The sequence below is a fragment of the Heptranchias perlo genome, chromosome X (genome assembly GCF_035084215.1).
Source record: "Heptranchias perlo isolate sHepPer1 chromosome X, sHepPer1.hap1, whole genome shotgun sequence".
Taxonomy (NCBI): Eukaryota; Metazoa; Chordata; class Chondrichthyes; order Hexanchiformes; family Hexanchidae; genus Heptranchias; species Heptranchias perlo.
Genome location: NC_090370.1, coordinates 21,232,230 through 21,253,921, shown reverse-complemented (window position 1 = coordinate 21,253,921; position 21,692 = coordinate 21,232,230). Strand labels below are relative to the sequence as shown.

Genomic DNA, 21,692 nt, shown 5'->3' with positions numbered 1-21,692 from the left:
TAGATCAGGTGAATGCGTGTTTGGAGGGTTGGTGCCGGAGAGAGGGATTTAGATTCCTGAGGAATTGGGACCGATTCTGGGGAAGGTGGGAACTGTACAAGCCGGACGGGTTGCACCTCAACAGATCCGGGACGAATAGCCTCGCAGCGGGAGTTGCTACTGCTGTTGGCGAGGGTTTAAACTGGAGTGGCAGGAGGATGGGAACCTGAGCGGGGAGTCAGAAGAGAGTAAAGTTGACAGAAGTAAGAGACGGGAGGACCCAGGGGAAATTTACATTAAAAATAGTACAAATACTTGTTCAAGAACAAGTGGAAGGGAAAAGCGTGGAGCAGCAGAAAGAAAACGTACTTTAGATACGACAGATAAGGTGAAAACTAGAAGGTTTAAAGCGATTAACCAAGCATCAAAGCTGAAGGTCAGGCGAGGGTGTGGGCCCACGGAGTATGAGGAATTAATTAAATGAACTACAGGCACAAATTCAAATTGGAGGGCATGAAAAGATAGCGATTACTGAGACATGGCTGCAGGATGGTCAGGATTGGGAACTAAATATACCAGGTTATAAGGTCTACATGAGAGATAGGGAAAATGGAGGAGGTGGTGGAGTAAGCCATAGTGATTAGAGATGAAATCACTTCAATGATCAAGGAGGGTATAACGAGGGGTAGACAGGCAAAAGAGACCTTATGGGTTTAATTGAGAAATAGGCAAGGATCCAAGACTATAGTGGGAGTTGTGTATAGGACCCCTGGCAGCAGCTCTGAAGTGCTAGATTATATAAATGCAGAGATTAGACAAGCGTTTAACAAAGGCATAGTGGTTTCCATGGTGGATTTTAACCATCACATAGATTGGGAAAATCACACCAGCAATTGTCAGAAAGGTAGTGAATTTATTGAGTGTGTCCGGGATAGTTTTCTGCAGCAGTATGTCCTACAGGCAACAAGGGGGCAAGCCATTCTAGATTTTCGAATGAGGAATGAACCAGATTTAGTTAACAGCTTGACTGTGCGTGAACATCTATCCAAAAGCGTTCATAACATGAACGAGTTCAAGGTAATATTTGAAAGGGAAAAAAGTGAATCAGCTGCTAAGATTCTAGACTTGGGTCAGGCCGACTTCAATGTGATGAGACAGAGACTGTCCACAGTAAACTGAGCAAATCTGTTAATGGGTAAAACAACTGATCATCAGTGGGAAATGTTTAAAGAAACATTGAACGTGATACAGAATCAGTTTATACCCCTGAGGTGCATCAACTCTACTTGCCAAAACAAACCAGCCATGGACAACTGAAGAGGTAAGGGACAGTATAAGACATTATGAAAGGGCATACAAAAAGGCAAAAAATGGCACAGATCCTGGCGAATGGGAAAGATACAAAGATCAACAAACGGTCACAGAACAGATAGTAAGAGCTACAAAAAGAGAGTATGAAAAGAAACTCGCAATGGATAACAAAACCAATACGAAAAACTTTTATAGTTATATTAGGTAAAAGAGGATGGTCAGGAGCAGTGTTGGCCCCTTAAAAACTGAAAGTGGGGATATGATAATTGACAATGGAAAAATGTGGACGTGTTGAATAATTACTTTGCGTCAGTATTTGCAGGAGAAAAAGAGGATAGCTTCCTGGAAATCGCAAGAAAACTAATATTGAATCGGGGACAGGGACTCAATGAAATTAAGATAAGTAAAATAACAGTAATGAAGAAAATAACAACACTAAAGAGTGACAAATCCCCAGGACCAGATGGTTTCCATCCCAGGGTTTTAAAGGAAGGAGGTGAGCACATTGCAGATGCCCGAACTATAATCTTTCAAAGTTCTCGAGATTCAGGAACTATCCCTCTCGATTGGAAAATTGCACATGTCACTGCGCTTTTTAAGAAAGGAGAGAGAGGGAAACCAGGGAATAATGTTGGATTCTATACTTAAGGATAGAGTGACTGAACACCTCGAGAATTTTCAGTTAATCAGAGAGCCAGCATGGATTTGTGAAATGTCGGTCGTGTCTGACAAAGCTGATTGCATTTTTTGAAGAGGTGACTTAAGTAGTGGACAGGGGAATGTCAATGGATGATATTTATATGGACTTCCAGAAGGCATTTGATAAAGTCCCACATAAGAGACTGTTAGCTTAGATAGAAGCCCATGGAATCGAGGGAAAAATACGGACTTGGTTCGGAAGTTGGCTGAGCGAAAGGCGACAGAGAGTAGGGATAATGGGGAGGTACTCACATTGGCAGGATGTGACTTGTGGAGTCCCGCAGGGATCTGTCTTGGGGCTTCCATTATTCACAATATTTATTAATGACTTAGATGAAGCCATGGAAAGTCTCATATCTCAGTTTGCCGATGACACAAAGATTGGTGGCATTGTAAGCAGTTTAGATGAAAACATAACATTACAAAGGGATATTGATAGATTAGATGAATGGACAAAGCTGGGGCAAATAGAATTCAATTTTGGCAAATGTGAGGTCATCCACTTTGGATCAAAATTAGAAAAGAACAGGGTACTTTCTAAATGGTAAAACGTTAGAAACAGTGGATGTCCAAAGGGGTATAGGGGTTCAGGTACATAGATCATTGAAGTTTCATGAACAGGTACAGAAAATAATCAAGAAGGCTAATGGAATGCTGGCCTTTATATCTAGAGGACTAGAGTACAAGGGGACAGGAGTTATGCTGCAGCTATACAAAACCGTGGTTGGACCGCACCTGGAGTATTGTGAGCAGTTCTGGGCAGCGCACCTTCGGAAGGACATATTGGCCTTGGAGGGAGTGCAGCGTAGGTTTACTGGAATGATGCCCGGACTTCAAGGATTAAGTCACGAGGAGAGATTACACAAATTGGGGTTGTATTCTCTCGAGTTTAGAACGTTCAGGCGTGATCTGATCGAAGTTTAAAAGATAATAAGGGGAACAGATAGGGTGGATAGAGAGAAACTATTTCCGCTGATTGGGGATTTTAGGAGTAGGGGGCACAGTCTAAAAATTAGAGCCAGACCTTTGAGGAATGAGATTAGACGTCATTTCTACACACAAAGGGTGGTAGAAGTTTGGAACTCTCTTCTGCAAAAGTCAATTGATGCTCGCTCAATTGATAAATTTAAATCTGAAAGAGAGAGCTTTTTGGCAACCAAAGGTATGAAGGCATATGGGCCAAAGGCAGGTATATGGAGTTAGATCACAGGTCAGCCATGATCTTATCAAATGGCGGAGCAGGCCCTACTCCTGTTCCTATATTCCTATGTTCCGAATTTAAGAAATCAGATCAGCCCAACTAAACTCAGTGTAAACCATCCAATTAACAAGCTGCAGATAACTGCACCAATCCAAACATTTCCAGGTAACTGTGGAAGAGACTCACTTTGAAGCAGTTTCGACACAAAGCAATCTCTGTACAGACAAGGGACGGGTGGTGTAAACGGGCAATCAGTGGTCTTTCCAACTGATATTCTACTCTCCAAATGTTTCTGGTAAAAATAGTGATCAGAGAAGAACAAAGCCCTTTTCTGAGAATGCTCAACAATGGTCAACATGTTGACAAAACATCGCAGGGATCGACTCTCCCACAGTTATTATTCCGCTGGAAAGGCAGAACTTGTCCCACACAGGAGCAGGAAAAGGTCTCCCGACCTGTCACAGGATCAACAACTGAAAGCGGAATAATTCCACCCGTTACTCAGTGACACCGGCAACACATTAACCTTCCGAATTTTCCGAAACGACACTTCAAACAGAAGAATGTCTGTTTCACGAAAGGAATAATTGTGTTCGGTTCATTAAATTTAAAGATCTCGTGCCGCCTCCTTTGCCGTTTCATTCTGTCGCCAATCGCCCATTCACAAATAAACTCACACCTGCGATTGTAATCCGGCCAGAGAACCCTCAGTGCCAACAGGAGAACACGAAGAAGGAGATGCTAAATGGAACACACCAGCTGAATCTTGAACTCGGGTGGAAATGTTCAGAAGCAAAAAGTAAAATTGCTCCAGGTGAAGCTCGCACTCACAACCTCAGCAGTGCTCGAACTCAATACTGTTTATACCAGTCCCACGCGCTAACCAATTGCGCTACTGGAGCCGCGTAGTCACCATGTTCGCAACAAACAGCCTCATTTGCGGCCTGTGAGACTCTCTGTTCTTCCAGTCTGTTTCCAAGTGAACACATGCAACAAACTGCCATTCGGCCATTGGTGTTTCATTGGTCGAATTTTCGCCTGCCTCACAGGAAGCTGGGGTTCGATTACCGCCCAATGCAGGAGCATTTTCATTCGGTATTCATGACATCGCGTGAATAGGGATAAATTCATATTCAGCTTCAATCTGAACATTTTCTTTTCTCCACGTGTGTTGCGTTGACGAAAACTCGTTATTCTGCACTCGCGAGCTGCACCATGCTCTGGAATTAAATCAATCCTGCCTTCTGCATCGCTGAAACGATGTGAGAAGCAAATGAGTGAATTTTCACCAAAAGTGGCGCCAGAACAGAGCTCTATTGGGATTTGAACCCGGGAACCGTCGCATAAATGTTCAGCAAAACCGCCCGCAGAGAGGATTGTACCCCTCCACATACCAGCCGCCACGAACAGGGCCGTGCAACCAGTATACAATTCGCAACCACCCACAGCCGACCAGCCAGCCTTTCAGGCCACTTCCGTTCATCCAATCTCGTTTTCTATTCCGATGTTCAGCAGTGTCAAGTTGAGCACGAACTATTTCAAGTCACCAATATTAGGCTCTCTTTACCACATTCGTTTTGAATGAACGACTTGTACTATCAGGTAAAACTTTGCAGAATTTACTGCTCTAAAGCTACATTGTCATCTGTCTCGGCATCCGCAGTTATACACTGAAACATGAGTCGAATAAAATTGCTAATTTTTCACTGTGAAGGAGAAGAGAGATAAATGTGGAGACATTAGCTGCGAATTCATCATCTGGGATGTACTTTTGCTTTTCCCACCGTCTCAGTCTTTTTTTCTTTACCCTTCTCTGTTGGTTTTGCAGGTTCGATCAGCCTTGGCCGCTCCAGGAAGCCTGAAAAGTCCATCAGGGGAAAATACAAAGAGTCAAGAGACTGAGACAGGGAGAGATAGAAAGATTAATGTACAGGAAAATGAGCGTAAATTTCGACTTTTGCGTATCAGCAGAATTTCAGATGGAGCTGGGAACAATTCCTTCATATATTTTGAAATCTGTTAACAACTCAACACACACCTTCTATTGCAATACGGCCGGCCACAGAAACCAAAGTGCCCCACGAAACCATTCTCCGCAAGAGCCCTGTGTTACTGTTGCTCATCCACCTCCCAACTGGATCTCCTCTGATGTAAATCCTTCTTACTCACACTGTCTCTTTGTGACCCCTCTCTCCATTTCTAAGGATATTGATCCTTTTCCCTCAGTAAACTACTCACCTCAGACACAGACGTTCCCCTCCAACACAGACTCTCGGTCCATCCTCCCCCCGACACAGACTTCCCCCGTCTCCTCTGACGCCCCCAGCCCTCTAATTTCCGAACATAGCTTTATTTCGTCCCCCTTCCCTCATTGGGTCCAGAGTCAAAGTTGAGCACTCCCACAGCCACTCTCTTCTACCTGTATATTACTATATCGCCATCGCTGGTTCATCTGTTCTGCCCGTGGGCTAGGAACTACCCAGTGATCGTTGAGGTCGGCTGTTGTTCGACTCATCTATCGGAGGATTCCGCCTAAGGTTTGGCACAAGTACCCAGATGTTAATAAGGAGCACTTTGCCGGAGGCACCGCTGGAATTTGACATTAGGGAATGACATTGTTGGGATTTGACCCCATAGAATGGTCATGTTTACAAGACAGGTGTTTTAACCACTGAGCCACGGCGCCCACATGTTTTGAGTTGTTTCCTAATGTTATAGTATTGATACATTTGCCAAGCCACTTTGTTGCGCCTTCTCCCTCAACATGTCTGCGCAAAAACATCTATCTTTTGTTCATCGTTCTCTGAATGGCGAACAATGGGTATCAGTCATGATCTTCTCTTCCTTATCCCCTGTCAGCACATCTTATATCTGGCTCTATTTATCCTGCTGTACTCCCACACTCTTACTTTCTCCAGACTATCTGGTCTTGTCCTATTACATTTCTCATCTCTTCCCACAAAATGTTGGTGAGTAATGTCTGTGATACACCAGGCCCTGACCTGCTCCTGTGGGTGACCTCCTACAAATACTGCACAATAGTTTAATGTGTGTGTGTTTTACATTAGGAAATGTGTATTAGCTTTAGTCTACCTGGTGTATCTATTCTCACACAAACGGCAATTTTGCTTCAGAGCATTTACATTTTGGAAAGCCTGACTTGGTAAGACAAGTTTTCCATCTCCATTTCAACAAAATATGAACAATCCAGCGATACAGATTTAAAACACCGGTGTCGGATTGGTATTAATAGCTTTCAAGCCCATTTTCATTGTCCAAAACTTACGTGGGGCCGGAACAAAAGTTCAATACAATAACGACACGGATGGGATTCGAACCTGTCCGGACAGAGCACAATGGATTCGCCGACCATTTCTGAATCCAAACAGTAGAAATAATGTCACTTTTACACGATGTCCTGCCCGTGTCCCCAGATCGACAATGTTGAAAATGTGGAGTCAATTTCTGAAAGGAAAGTAATTTAGGGATTTCGGTTCCATCAGACTGTTCGAAACGGTCGGGTGCAAAACAGTTGCGGTGCACGTCGGACAAATTTTCACCCAGCGAGTAAAACAACCGCGGCAGGACTCGAACCTGCAATGTCCTGATAACAACTCGAATAATAGCGAAGTGAGAGGCATTATCCATTAGGCCACGCGGCCGATGAAAAATTACTGCACCAGAAAGCTAGTGAATTTAATGAGTGCGTCCGGGATAGTTTTCGAAAGCAGCATGTCCAAGAGGCAACAAGGGGGCAACCCATTCTCGATTTTGCAATGAGAAATGAACCAGATTTAGTTAAAAGCTTGACTGTGCGTGAACATCTATCCAAAAGCGACCATAACATGATCGAGTTCACTGTAATATTTGAAAGGGAAAAAAAGTGAATCAGCTGCGAAGATTCTGGACTTGGGTAAGGCCGACTTCAATGTGATGAGACAGAGACTGTCCACAGTAAACTGGGCAAATCTATTAATGTGTAAAACGACTGATGATCAGTTGGAAATGTTTGAAGCAGCATTTAACGTGATACAGAATCAGTTTATACCCCTGAGGGGCAACAACTCTACTTGCCAAAACAAACCAGCCATGGACAACTGAAGAGGTAAGGGACAGTATAAGACATAAGGAAAGGGCACACAAAAAAGCAAAAAATGGCACAGATCCTGGCGAATGGGAAAGATACATGGATCAACAAATGGTCACAAAACAGATAGTAAGAGCTACAAAAAGAGAGTATGAAAAGAAACTTGCAAGGGATATCAAAACCAATACGAAGAACTTTTATCGTTATAGTCGGAAAAAGACGGTGGTCAGGAGCAGTGTTGGCCCCTTCAAAACTGAAAGTGAGGATAAGATCATTGACAATGGGAAAATGCGGACGTGTTGATTAATTACTTTGCGTCAGTATTTACAGTCGAAAAAGAGGATAGCATCCTGGAAATCCCAAGAAAACTAATATTGAATCGGGGACAGGGAATCAATAAAATTAATATAAGTAAAATAACAGAAATGAAGAAAATAATAATAGCACGAAAGAGTGACAAATCCCCAGTACCAGATGGGGAGTGTCAATGGATGTTATTTATATGGACTTCCAGAAGGCATTTGATTAAGTACCACATAAGAGACTGGTAGGTTGGATAGAAGCCCATGGAATCGAGGGAAAAATACGGACTTGGTTAGGCAGTTGGCTGAGCGAAAGGCGACAGAGAGTAGGGATAATGGGGAGGTACTCACATTGGCAGGATATGACTAGTGGAGTCCCGCAGGGATCTGTCTTCGGTCTTCAACAATTCACAATATTTATTAACGACTTAAATGAAGGCATGGAAAGTCTCATATCTACGTTTGCCGATGACACAAAGAGTGGTGGCATTGTAAGCAGTATAGATGAAAACATAAAATTAAAAAGGGATATTGATAGATTAAATGAATGGACAAAACTGTGGCAAATGGAAGTCAATATCGGCAAATGTGAGGTCATCAACTTTGTATCAAAACAGGATAGAACAGCTTACTTTCTAAATGGTAAAACGTTAAAAACAGTGGATGTCCAAAGGGACTTCGGGGCTCAGGTCCACAGATCATTGAAGTGTCATGAACAGGTGCAGAAAATAATCAAGAAGGCTAATGGAATGCTGGCCTTTATATCTGGAGGACGAGAGTGCAAGCGGACAGAAATTATTCTGCAGCTGCACAAAGCCGTGGTTCGACCGCACCTGGAGTAATGTGAGCAGCTCAGGGCACCGCACCTTCGGAAGGACATATTGGCCTTGGAGGGTGTGCAGGGTAGGATTACTAAAATGATACCCGGACTTCAAGGATTAAGTTACGAGGAGAGATTACACAAATTGGGGTTGTATTCTCTCGAGTTTAGAAGGTCAAGGGGTGATCTGATCGAAGTTTATAAGATATTAAGGGGAACATATCGGGTGGATGGAGAGAAACTATTTCCGCTGGTTGGGGATTCTCGGAGTAAGGGGCACAGTCTAAAAATTAGAGCCAGACCTTTGCGGAATGAGATTAGAAATCATTTCGATACACAAAGGGTGGTAAAAGTTTGGAACTCTCTTCTGCAAAAGCCAATTGATGCTCGCTCAATTGCTAAATTTAAATCTGAGAGAGATCGCTTTTTGGCAAACAAAGATATTAAGGCATATGGGCCAAAGGCAGGTATAAGGAATTAGTTCACAGATCAGCCATGATCTTATCAAATGGTGGAGCAGGCACGAGGGGCTGAATGGCCTTCTCCTGTTCCAATATTCCTCTGTTCCTAATTTATTCGAGCAAAGCAATCGGATCAGCCCAACTAATCTCACTGTTCATCATCCAATTAACAAGCTGCAGATAACTGCACCAATCCAAACATTTCCAGGTCACTATGGAAGAGACTCACTTTGAAGCAGTTTTGACACAAAGCAATCTCTGCACATACAAGGCTACGGACCAAATGCTGGAATATGGGATTAGAGTAGACAGGGCTGATGGCCGGCGCGGACACGATGGGCCGAAGGGCCTCTATCCGTGCTGTATGACTCTATGACTCTCTATGACTCTAAGGGACGGGTGGTGTAAACGGGCAATCAGTGGTCTTTCCAACTGATATTCCACTGTCCAAATGTTTCTGGTAAAATAATGATCAGAGAAGAACAAAGCCCTTTTCTGAGAATGCTCAACAATGGTCAACATATTGACAAAACATCGCAGGGATCGACTCTCCCACAGTTATTATTGCGCTGGAAAGGCAGAACTTGCCAGCTGTTCTAAAATTGATCGCCTGAGCAGGAACTTGCACCCTGGAACCTCAGATCACTACTTTGCTAAAAAGTCTGATGTTCCACCGACTGAGCTTTCCAGGCCGCCCGATGTTTACGCTTTCATCATGCAGATTCATGGTTGGTCTCTGAATTTTCCCTTGAGGACGTCGAAATGGGGTCAGTTTTGCAAAATTCTCAGCAACGTTTTGAGGAGAATCCTTGCTTGTGTTGAACCTGATGTGAGAAACATGGAGAGGAAACTCGTGAGTTCACAATTCTCCTTGTTTGTGCCAAATGTCCTGTCATCCGTTCGCACTAATTGCCTTTGTTAAAAAACACTTGACCCAGTGCCTCAAAAGCTGAACTTGTCCCACACGGGAGCAGGAAATGGTCTCCCGACCTGTCAGAGGATCAACAACTGAAAGCGGAATAATTCCACCCGTTACTCAGTGACACCGGGCAACACATTAACCTTCCGAATTTTCCGACACGACATTTCAAACAGAAGAATGTCTGTTTCACGAAAAGAAGAATTGTGTGTTCGGTTCATTAAATTTAAAGATCTCGTGCCGCCTCCTTTGCCATTTCATTTTGACGCCAATCGCCCCTCTCCCGCCTATTCACAAATAAACTCACACCTGCTATTGTCATACGGCCGGCCAGGGAACCCTCAGTGCCCACAGGAGAACACGAAGAAGGAGATGCTTCATGGAACACACCAGCTGAATCTTGAACTCGGGTGGAAATGTTCAGAAGCAAAAAGTAAAACTGCTCCAGGTGAGGCTCGAACTCACAACCTCGGCATTGCTCAAGCCGGATACTGTTATATAAGTACCGCGCGCTAACCGATTGCGCTACTGGAGCCCCATATAAGTAATGCGCGCAGCAAACAGCCTCATTTGCGGCCTGTGAGACTGTCTGTTCTTCCAGTCTGTTTCCAAGTGAACACATGCAGCAAACTGCCGTTCGGCCATTGGTGTTTCATTGGTCGAATTCTCGCCTGCCTCACAGGAAGCTGGGGTTCGATTGCCGCCCAATGCAGGGGCATTTTCATTCGGTATTCATGAAATCGTGTGAATTGGGATAAATTCATATTCAGCTTCAATCTGCACAACATCTTGAGACATTTTCTTTTCTCCACGTGTGTTGCGTTGACGAAACCTCGTCATTCTGTCCTCGAGAGCTGAAACAGGCTCTGGAATTAAGTCAATCCTGCCTTCTGCATCGCTGAAACGATGTGAGAAGCAAATGAGTGAATTTTCAACAAAAGTGGCGCCAGAACACCGCTCGATTGGGATTTGAACCCGGGACCTCTCGCATAAAGTATCAGCAAAACCGCCCGCAGCGAGGATTATACCCCTTGACATACCAGCCACCACAAATAGGTTCGTGCAACCAGTGCACAATTCGCAAACACCCACAGCCGACCAGCCAGCCTTTCAGGCCACTTCTGTTCCTCCAAACTCATTTTCTGTTCCGATGTTCAGCAATGTCAAGTTGAGCACCAACAATTTCAAGTCACCAATATTCGGCTCTCTTTCCCACATTCGTTTCGAATGAACGACTTGTATTATCAAGTTAAACTTTGCAGAATTTACTGCTCTGAAGCTACATTGTCATCTGTCTCGGCATCCGCAGGTTTTACACTGAACCATAAGTATAATAAAATTGCTAATTTTTCACTGTGAGGGAGAAGAGAGATAAATGTGGAGACATTAGCTTCGAATTCATCAGCTGGGATGCACTTTTGCTTCTTCTACCGTCTCAGTCTTTCTTTCTTTCCCCTTCTCTGTTGGTTTTGCAGGTTCGATCAGCCTTGGCCTTTCAAGGAAGCCTGAAAAGTCCATCAGGGGAAAATACAGAGTCAAGAGACTGAGACAGGGAGAGATAGAGAGATTAAAGGATAGGAAAAAAGAGAGTAAATGTCAACTTTTGCGAATTAGCAGAATTAAAGATGGAGCTGGGAACAATTCCTTCATGTATTTTGAAATCTTGCAAGAGACCATCGGACTTTCAATTCAAAGTATCCATGTTGCGGAGCATCTCTCCTCGAGTTGGAAAAGTGATCATTTAATTTGAACTCAAACAGCTGCGATGCAAGGAGAATGCGAAAATCCCGAGGAAAACCCCATTAGATTACAAGTCCGACGGCTTAACCATTCAACCATTGCTGCACGAGTGTACGTTAGAATGCGTACGGTTATCACAGGCGATCTGGCAGACTGTAAATTCTTTCAGACAGGTTTCCAAAGAACATATGTATTTTGTTGCCGTTGAGGCATTGGTGTTTCAGCGGGAGAAATCTCGCTTCTTTTGCAAGTCAGTTGGATTCGATTCCCGGCCATTACAGAAACTTTTTGCATTGTGACCCCATGAGATTGCCTGAATTGGGATCAATTAATATTCAGATTCAGTCCACACACCATCCTGAGACATTTTCTGTTCTGCCCGTATGTTGTGTCGACAAACCCTTTGCATTCTGTCCTTTGGTTCTCAAACATGCTAAGAATATGAATCAATTCTGCCATCGGCAACGCTGAAACGATGCGAGAAACCAATTGGTGATTTTTGACTAAAATAGTGACACAGAGGGAGATCGCCTGGCATTTGAACCTGATGCTCGTCTGTCATTGGAGACTCTCCCATTTAAATCTCCATCCACGGGCTGAGTCTGAATAAATCCGTCAGCTTGTGATTCTTTGCGAGAGAGCGGGAGATGTTGAGAAAACAGCTGAAGATTTCCCTCGATTTAATAATAGTGCACATTCTCACATACATTAGATAATGGACTTTCACATCGACTTTCAACCCTTTTTATTTGTAGATCACACGCTGCTGGAGGGAGGAGCGCATTGCCACATCCGGGTTTGTTGGAAAGACTGTGCTTGTGCGGGGAGCAAAGGACCAAATGGCCGAGGGAACCTGTTCGGTCCGAGTCCATCACAGCCTCAGACTGACGAAAGGAAGGGGAGGTTCGTGAAAAAATGGGCGAAGAAGTTGTTACTGAGCAGATTTTTAAGGTCGGAGGGTCAGTTATCAAGGTCACTTTTCCCAGTTCTGCCACTTCCTTTGCGATTTACAAACCGTTTGTTTATTTAATGTTTAAATCACTAGAGCCTGAAGTAAATTTGTCTCTTCTCTCCGCTTATATTGAATGACCCGCCGTGTGTTTTTGCATTTTATATTTTTGTTTAAAGCTCAGTTTTACCATAAACCGATGGACGTCAGAACCTGCGGTGGGAGGAGGACGGGTTGATTTTCTTGAAGGGGCAAATCTCACTGGGAAGGAAAAAGCGACCTCCAGCCGAATGCACAGAAATAACTCCGTGAGTGAAGAAAAATGACAATATTCTCAGTGCAATTTAAACCCACATCGACAGAAGAAATCGTGAATGGAACATTGCGCTTTCGATCGCTCGACCACCAGAACCAATACTGGAGACAGCCTTCCTGACTGAAGTCTGTGTGTGGGAGTGAGTCCTGAATCGGACCCCTTCAGTGTGAAGAGACCCGGCAGGCGGCTGGCAGACACGGCTCCGAATGGGACTCGCTTCACTCCGGCATCAGCAGCTGGTTTAAAAACCGCTCTGGCTGCTGCTGTTACTCGGCCTCCCAAACTCTGGGTGCTCCATGGAGGTCAGTCCTGATTTCTCTCTTCTGGATCCGGCTCCAACTCTTCACTGTTGACGGGAGCGCGACTGGTACCAAGTGAGTCAGAACCGTGTGCAAATCACGACCCGAGTACATCGACTCGGGGACTGGCGATTGGTTTTATATTGGGTTATTGTTTAAGGTATGGGCTGTTCAATGTTTGTGTAATAGTAATTATCATAATTATTTCCAGCTCCTCCTGCTCACTGGTGCTCGGTGTTTCACCCTGTGATATAACCTCAGTCTCACTGTATACATCCTCTCGAGAGCGTGCATCTGGGCTGGTGATGGAAACGGGGAATCGGGTGCAGCAATAGACGCTTCGGAGTTACCAAGCTTACTGACGTTTCCTGAATTCTTTAAATGGTGGGAGACCTTACAATTAACAACAACTTACATTTATATCGCGCCTTTAACATAATAAAATGTCCCAAGGCGCTTCACAGGAGCGTAATCAGATAAAATTTGACACAGATCCACAAAAGGAGATATTCGGACAGGTGAACTAAAACTTAGTGAAAAAAAGGTCGGTTGTGATGAGCGTCATAAAGGAGGAGAGAGAGGCGAAGGGGTTTAAGTCGGTTATTCCGGAGTTTGAGCACAGGCAGCTGAAGGCAAGACCGCCAATTGTGGAGCGATTAATATCAGGAGTTCACAGGAGGCCATAATTTGAGGAACGCAGTGATCTCGGAAGGTTGTCGGACTGTGGGAGGTGACAGAGATAGGGAGAGGCGAAGCCACGGAGGGACCTGAACACAAGGATGAGAATTTTAAAATCGAACATTGGCGGACCGGGAATCAATGTGGGTGAGCAAGCGCAGGGGTGGTGGACAGTTTCAAAGCGAAGCAACGTGTGCAGGCTTGGAGGGACAATGCGACTCGGGATAATTGGCCTGGGGCAGTGAGAACATCTCTTGAGCATTAAGATATTCAGTAGCTGAAAGAGGCAGGGAGATGAGATCTGTGTGTCTAATTATTCTGGCATCTGCAAAATCCATCGTTTCTCAATGACCAATATCTTTCTTCCCCTCTCCCTGCTTTCCTGGTAAGGTTTTATTTTCAGTCGCTGTATTTGCTTCGAACATCTAATTCCCCGGCATCTGGAGGAGCAGAGGAAGCTGGAGGAAAATAACAGACAGAAGCGGAAGGAGGTGGAAGGTGAAACTGCCCGAAAATGTGAGTGTGACTTGTTTCAAATGAGGCAAGACAGGCCGGCGTTACCTTGCAGCTTTCCAAGGAGATGCGTTGATCAGGTAGGTGTATTTTGAAATGGAAACAGTGACAGCCGAGGCAACAAAGCCATCAGTTTTACTCTGTTCCTCAGCCCCCGGAGTGAGTGAGGCCGTGACAAGCAGTAACATTGAGGCCGTCTGTCCGGTCCCGATCTCTCCAATCACCCGCTGCCGGCGCAAAGCAGTGAATGCAGCCTCTGACATCGCATTACTGCCCCTCCATGGGAAACAAGCAACCACGGCCCGTTCAAAGCTCCACATACACCGAGCACATGGGCAGGAAATACCTGGAAGATTGTATCCCAGTCGCTCAGCCCTCCAGAAGCATTTAAAGAAGTCCGGAATGAGTGAAAATTTCTTTGGGTTTTAATCTGGAAATGAGAGAATGTGACCCCTGCACCCAGGAGTCGGGAGTGGATTTGCACCTTCCAGAAAACCAACCCGACCTGTATCCGAATCCGAACCACCAGACCACCAGGGAACCTGCTGCAATTTTCCTGCAAGCAAGCCGACCAACGCTGCTTTTCCAACTTGTCCCTGTGAAATTGACGTCACTTTCGCCACAGACAAGCTGACCGTACAAAATGGCATTTACTGGAAGAACACGAAAGACTTGTTCAGAGAATGAAATCACCAAGTGCGGGGAGGCATGAACATGGAATGGACAGTGAGGGGAAATACTATCACAAGCTGCTGGTGTAACTGTTTCCATTTCCAAAACAAACCTACCTGATCAACGCATCTCCTTGGAAAGGTGCAAGGTAACGCCGGCCTGTCATGCCTCATTTGAAGCAAGTGACACTCACATTTTCTGCCAGTTTCACCTGCCACCTCCTTCTGCTTCTGTCTGTTATTTTCCTCCAGCTTCCTCTGGTCCTCCAGATGCCGGGGAATTAGATGTTCGAAGCAAAAACAGCGAGAAAGATGTTGGTCATTGAGAGACGATGGATTTTGCAGATACCAGGATAAATAGACACAAATATCCCACCTCCCTGCCTCTTTTGCTGCTGAATATCTTAATGCTCAAGAGATGTTCTCACTGCCCCAGGCCAATTATCCCGAGTCGCACTGTCCCTCCAACCCTGCACACGTTGCTTCGCTTTGAAACTGTCCATCACCCCCCTGCTCGCTCACGTACATTGCCTCCCAGTTCGCCAATGCCTCGATGTTAAAATCCTCATTCTTGTGTTCAGATCCCTACGTGGCCTCGCCTCCCCCTATTGATGAAACCACCCCCAGCCTCACAACCTTCCGAGATCACTGTGCTCCTCAAATTATGGCCTCCTGGGACATTTTATTATGTTAAAGGCGCTTTATAAATGTCAGCTGTTGTTAATTGTGAGGTCTCCCGTCATTTAAAGAAGTCAGGATATGACATGAGCTTGGTCACTCCGAAGCGTCTGTTGCTGCACCCGATTTACCGTTTCCATCAGCAGCCCAGATGCACCCTCTCGAGAGGATGTTGATGGTGAGACTGAGGGTAAATCACAGGGTGAAGCACCGATCACCAGTGAGCAGGAGGAGCTGGAAATAATCATGATAATTACTATGACACAAACTTTGAACAGCCCATACCTTAAACAATAACCCAATATAAAACCAATCGCCAGTCCCCGAGTCGATGTACTCGGGTCGCGATTTGCACACGGTTCTGTCTCACTTGGAACCAGACGCGCTCCCGTCAACAGTAAAGAGTTGGAGCCGGGCCCAGAAGAGAGAAATCAGGACTGACCTCCACAGAGCACACAGAGTATGGGATGCCGAGTAACAGCAGCAGCCAGAACGTTTCTAAACCAGGCGCTGATGCCGGAATGAAGCGAGTCCCATTCCGAGCCGTTTCTGGCAGCCGCCTGCCGGGCCTCGTCGCACGGAAGGGGTTCGATAAAGGACTAACTCCCACACACAGATTTCAGTCAGGAAGGCTGTCTCCAGTATTGGCTCAGGTGGTCGAGCGATCTGAAACGCAGTGTTTATTTCACGATTTCTTCTGTCGATGTGGGTTTAAATTGCACATAGAACATTGTCATTTTTATTCACTTACGGAGTTATTTCTGTGCATTCGGCTGGAGGTCCTTTTTCCTGCCCAGTGAGATTTGCCCCTTGAAGAAAATCAACCCGTCCTCCATCCACCGCAGGTTTTGACGTCCATCGGTTTATGGTAAAACCGAGCTTTAAACTAAAACATACAATACATAAACACACAGCGGGTCATCCAATTTACAAGGGGGCAGGCAACCTTGGACCTGGTCCTATGTAATGAGTCAGGATTAATTAATAATGTCCTAGTTAAGGATCCCCTTGGAACGAGCGACCACAACATGGTTGAATTCCATATCCAATTAGAGGGTGAGAAGGTTGATTCTCAAACAAGCGTACTGAGCTTGAATAAAGGGGACTATGATGGTATGAGAGCGGAATTGATTAAAGTGGACTGGGAAAATAGATTAAAGGGTAAGACGGTACATGAGCAGTGGTGTTCATTTAGGGAGTTATTTTACAACTTTCAAAATAAATATATTCCACTGAGGAAAAAAGGGTGTAAAAGAAATGACAGCCATCCGTGGCTAAGTAAAGAAATCAAGGATATATAAGGTAGCCAAACTTAGTGGGAGGATAGAAGATTGGGAATTCTTCAAAAGACAGCAAAAAGTAACTAAAGGATTGATTAAGAAAGGGAAGTTATATTATGAAAAGAAATTAGCAAAAAATATAAAAACAGATAGCAAGAGTTTCTATAGTTGTATAAAAAGAAAAAGGGTGGCTAAGGCAAACATAGGTCCCTTAGAGGATGAGACCGGGAAATTAATGGTGGGAAACATGGAGATGGCAAAAATGCTGAACAAATATTTTGTTTCAGTCTTTACAGTAGAGGACACTAAGAATATCCCAACACTGGACAAACAGGGGACTCTCGGGGGGGAGGAGCTAAATACGATTAAAATCACTCAAGAGATGGTACTCAGTAAAATAATGGGACTCAAGGCGGATAAATCCCCTGGACCTGATGGCTTCCATCCTAGGGTCTTGAGGGAAGTGGCAGTAGGGATTGTGGATGCTTTGGTGATAGTTTTCCAAAATTCCCTGGACTCAGGAGAGGTCCCGGCAGATTGGAAAACTGCTAATGTAACACCGTTATTTAAAAAGGGTAGCAGGCAGAAGGCTGGAAATTATAGGCCAGTTAGCTTAACATCTGTGGTGGGTAAAATTTTGGAGTCTATTATTAAGGAGACAGTAACGGAACATTTAGATAAGCATAATTTAATAGGACAAAGTCAGCATGGCTTTATGAAGGGGAAGTCATGTCTGACAAATTTGCTTGAGTTCTTCGAGGATATAACGTATAGGGTGGATAAAGGGGAACCAGTGGACGTAGTGTATTTAGACTTCCAGAAGGCATTCGACAAGGTGCCACATAAAAGATTATTACTTAAGATAAAAAATCACGGGATTGGGGGTAATATTCTGGCATGGGTGGAGGATTGGTTATCGAACAGGAAGCAGAGAGTTGGGATAAATGGTTCATTTTCGGACTGGCAACCAGTAACCAGTGGTGTTCCACAGGGGTCGGTGCTGGGTCCCCAACTCTTTACAATCTATATTAACGATTTGGAGGAGGGGACCGAGTGCAACATATCAAAATTTGCAGATGATACAAAGATGGGAGGGAAAGTAGAGAGTGAGGAGGACATAAAAAACCTGCAAGGGGATATAGACAGGCTGGGTGAGTGGGCGGAGATTTGGCAGATGCAATATAATATTGGAAAATGTGAGGTTATGCACTTTGGCAGGAAAAATCAGAGAGCAAGTTATTTTCTTAATGGCGAGAGACTGGAAAGTACTGCAGTACAAAGGGATCTGGGGGTCCTAGTGCAAGAAAATCAAAAAGTTGGTATGCAGGTGCAGCAGGTGATCAAGAAAGCCAACGGAATGCTGGCTTTTATTGCTAGGGGGATAGAATATAAAAACAAGGAGGTATTGCTGCAGTTATATAAGGTATTGGTGAGACCGCACCTGGAATACTGCATACAGTTTTGGTCTCCATACTTAAGAAAAGACATACTTGCTCTCGAGGCAGTACAAAGAAGGTTCACTCGGTTAATCCCGGGGATGAGGGGGCGGACATATGAGGAGAGGTTGAGTAGATTGGGACTCTACTCATTGGAGTTCAGAAGAATGAGAGGCGATCTTATTGAAACATATAAGATTGTGAAGGGTCTTGATCGGGTGGATGCAGTAAGGATGTTCCCAAAGATGGGTGAAACTAGAACTAGGGGGCATAATCTTAGAATAAGGGGCTGCTCTTTCAAAACTGAGATGAGGAGAAACTTCTTCACTCAGAGGGTGGTAGGTCTGTGGAATTTGCTGCCCCAGGAAGCTGTGGAAGCTACATCATTAGATAAATTTAAAACAGAAATAGACAGTTTCCTAGAAGTAAAGGGAATTAGGAGTTATGGGGAGCGGGCAGGAAATTGGACATGAAGCTGAGTTCGGATCGGTCAATGCCCTGTGGGTGGCGGAGAGGGCCCAGGGGCTATGTGGCCGGGTCCTGCTCCGACTTCTTGTGTTCTTTAGATTTGTGGTTGGGATCAGATCAGCCATGATCTTATTGAATGGCGGAGCAGGCTCGAGGGGCCGATTGGCCTACTCCTGCTCCAATTTCTTATGTTCTTATGTTCTTATGAGAGAAGAGACAAGTTTAATTTAGGCCCTGCTGATTTAAACATTAAATAAACAAATGGTTTGGAAACAGCAAAGGAAGTGACAGAACTTTGAAAAGTGACCTTGCTAACTTACCCTCCTACCAACAAAATCTACTCAATAACTACTCTTCGCTCATTTTTTCACGAACCTCTCCTTCCTTTCGTCAGTCTGAGGCTGTGATGGACTCGGGGAACAAAAAGGTCCCTTCCGCCATTTGGTCCTTTGCTCCCCGCACAAGCACAGTCTTTCCAACAAACCCGGATGTACCAATGCGCTCCTCCCTCCAGCAGGCTGTGATCAACAAAGAAAAATTGTTGAAAGTTTGTGTGAAAGTCCATTTTCTAATATATGTGAGAATGTGCACTATTAATGAATCCACGGAAATCTTCAGCTCATTTCTCAACATCTCCCGCTCTCTGGCAAAGAATCACAAGCTGACGGATTTATTCAGACTCAGCACGGAGATGGAGATTTAAATGGGAGAGTCTCAAATGAAGAGACCAGCATTTGGTTCAAATGCCAGACGAGCCCCCTCTGCGTCACAATTTTGGACAAAAATCACCAATTGGTTTCTCACATCGTTTCAGCGTTCCCGATGGCAGAATTGACTTATATTCAGAGCATGTTTGAGAACCAAAGGACAGAATGCAAAGTGTTCATCGACGCAACATCCGGGCAGCACAGACAACGTCTCAAAATGGTGTGTGGATTGAATCGGAGTTTGAATTGATCCCAATTCAGGCAATCTCATGGGTGCTTAATGCAAATAGTTTCCGCAATGGCTTGGAAACGAAACCTACTGAATTGCAAAGAAAGCGAGATTTCTCCCACTTAACCCTCAATGTTTCAACGGCAGTAGGTTACATATATCGCTTTGGAAACCTGTCTGAAAGAATTTGCAGTCTGCCAGATCGCCTGTGATAACCGTATGCATTCTGATGCACAACCGTGTAGAAATGGCTGAATGGTTGAGGCTTTAAATTTATAATTTAAGCGCCTTTTCCGAGGCATGTTCAGTGTTTGGGTTCAAGCGAAATAATCGTCTTTCCAACTCTCGGAAAGATTTTCCGCAACGCGGGCACTTTCAGTTGGGAATCTAATGATCTCTTGCAGGATTTCAAAATACATGAAGGAATTGTTCCCAGCTCCATCTTAAATTCTGTTAATTCGCAAAAGTTGACATGTACACTCTTTTTTCCTGTACTTTAATCTCTCTATCTCTCCCTGTCTCAGTCTCTTGACTCTTTGTATTTTCCTCTGGTGAACTTCTCAGGCTTCCTTGAACGGCCAAGGCTGATCGAACCTGCAAAACCAACAGAGAAGGGAAAAGAAAGAAAGACTGAGACGGTAGGAAAAGCAAAAGTGCAACCCAGCTGAATTCGGAGCGAATGTCTCCACATTTATCTCTCTTCCCCCTCACAGTGAAAACGGAGCAATTTTGTTCTACTCATGGTTCAGTGTATAACCTGCGGATGCCGAGACAAATGACAATGTCGCTTCAGAGCAGTAAATTCTGCAAAGTTTTACTTGATTATACAAGTCGTTCATTCAAAACGAATGTGGTAAAGAGAGCCTAATATTGGTGACTTGAAAAAGTTAGTGCTCAACTTGACACTGCTGAACATCGGAATTGAAAACGAGATTGGATGAACAGAAGGGATCTGAAAGGCTGGCTGATCGGCTATGGGTGGCTGCGAATTGTATACTGGTTGCACGGTCTTGTTCGTGGCGGCTGTTTGGTCTTGGGGTATAATTATCACTTACGGAGGTTTCACTGATTGTTTGTGCGAGAGGTCCCGGTCTCAAATGCCAATCCAGCACCGCTGTGTCGCAACTTCCTGTGAAAATTCACTCATTTGCTTCTCACATTTTTTCAGCGATACAGAAGGCAGGATCAACTGAAATCGCAAAGCAAGTTTCAGCTCCAGAGGACAAAATACTGAGGTTTCCTCAACACAACACACGTGGAGAAAATAAAATGTCCAAAGATGGTGTGCAGATTGAAGCTGATTGTGAATTTATCCCAATTCACGCGATGTCATGAATGCGGAATGAAAATGCTCCTTCATTGGGCGGTAATCAAACCTCAGCTTCCTGTGTGACAGGCAATAATTTGACCACGAAAACACCAATGGCCGAACGGCAGTTGGCTGCATGTGTCCACTTGGAAACCTGTCAGAAAGAATAGACAATCTCACAGGCCGAAAATGAGGGTGTTTGATGTGAAAAATAATCGGATGCAGCTCTCGTGGCGCAATCGGTAAGCTGCGCGGGACTTATTTAACAGTATCAAGCCCGAGTCAACACCGAGGTTGTGAGTTCAACTCTAACGTGGTGCAGTTTTACCTTTTGCTTCTCAACACTTCCACCCGAGTTCAAGACACGGCTCTGGTCGGCCGCATTGCAACAGCAGTTGTGAGTTTATTTGTTAATAGGCGGGAGAGGGAGCGATTGGCGACAGCATGAAATGGCAAAGGAGGCGCCACCAGATCCTTAAATCTAAATAACCGAACACACAATTCTTCTTTTCGTGAAACAGACATTCTTCTGTTTGAAGTGCCGTTTCGGAAAATTCGGAAGGTTAATGTGTTGCCCGGTGTCACTGAGTAACGGGTGGAATTATTCCGTTTTCAGTTGTTGATCCGCTGACAGGTCGGT

The 21,692-nt window shown here is 44.6% G+C and overlaps 1 non-coding gene across 1 annotated transcript; it reads right to left on the bottom strand.

Moving 5' to 3' along the window:
* Positions 1-10,219: 10,219 nt before the first annotated feature.
* trnai-uau (transfer RNA isoleucine (anticodon UAU)) lies at positions 10,220-10,314 on the bottom strand. Its single transcript has 2 exons — positions 10,277-10,314; positions 10,220-10,255 (listed from the first exon to the last, which is right to left on the bottom strand). It is a non-coding gene; the product is annotated as a tRNA-Ile (tRNA).
* Positions 10,315-21,692: the final 11,378 nt, after the last annotated feature.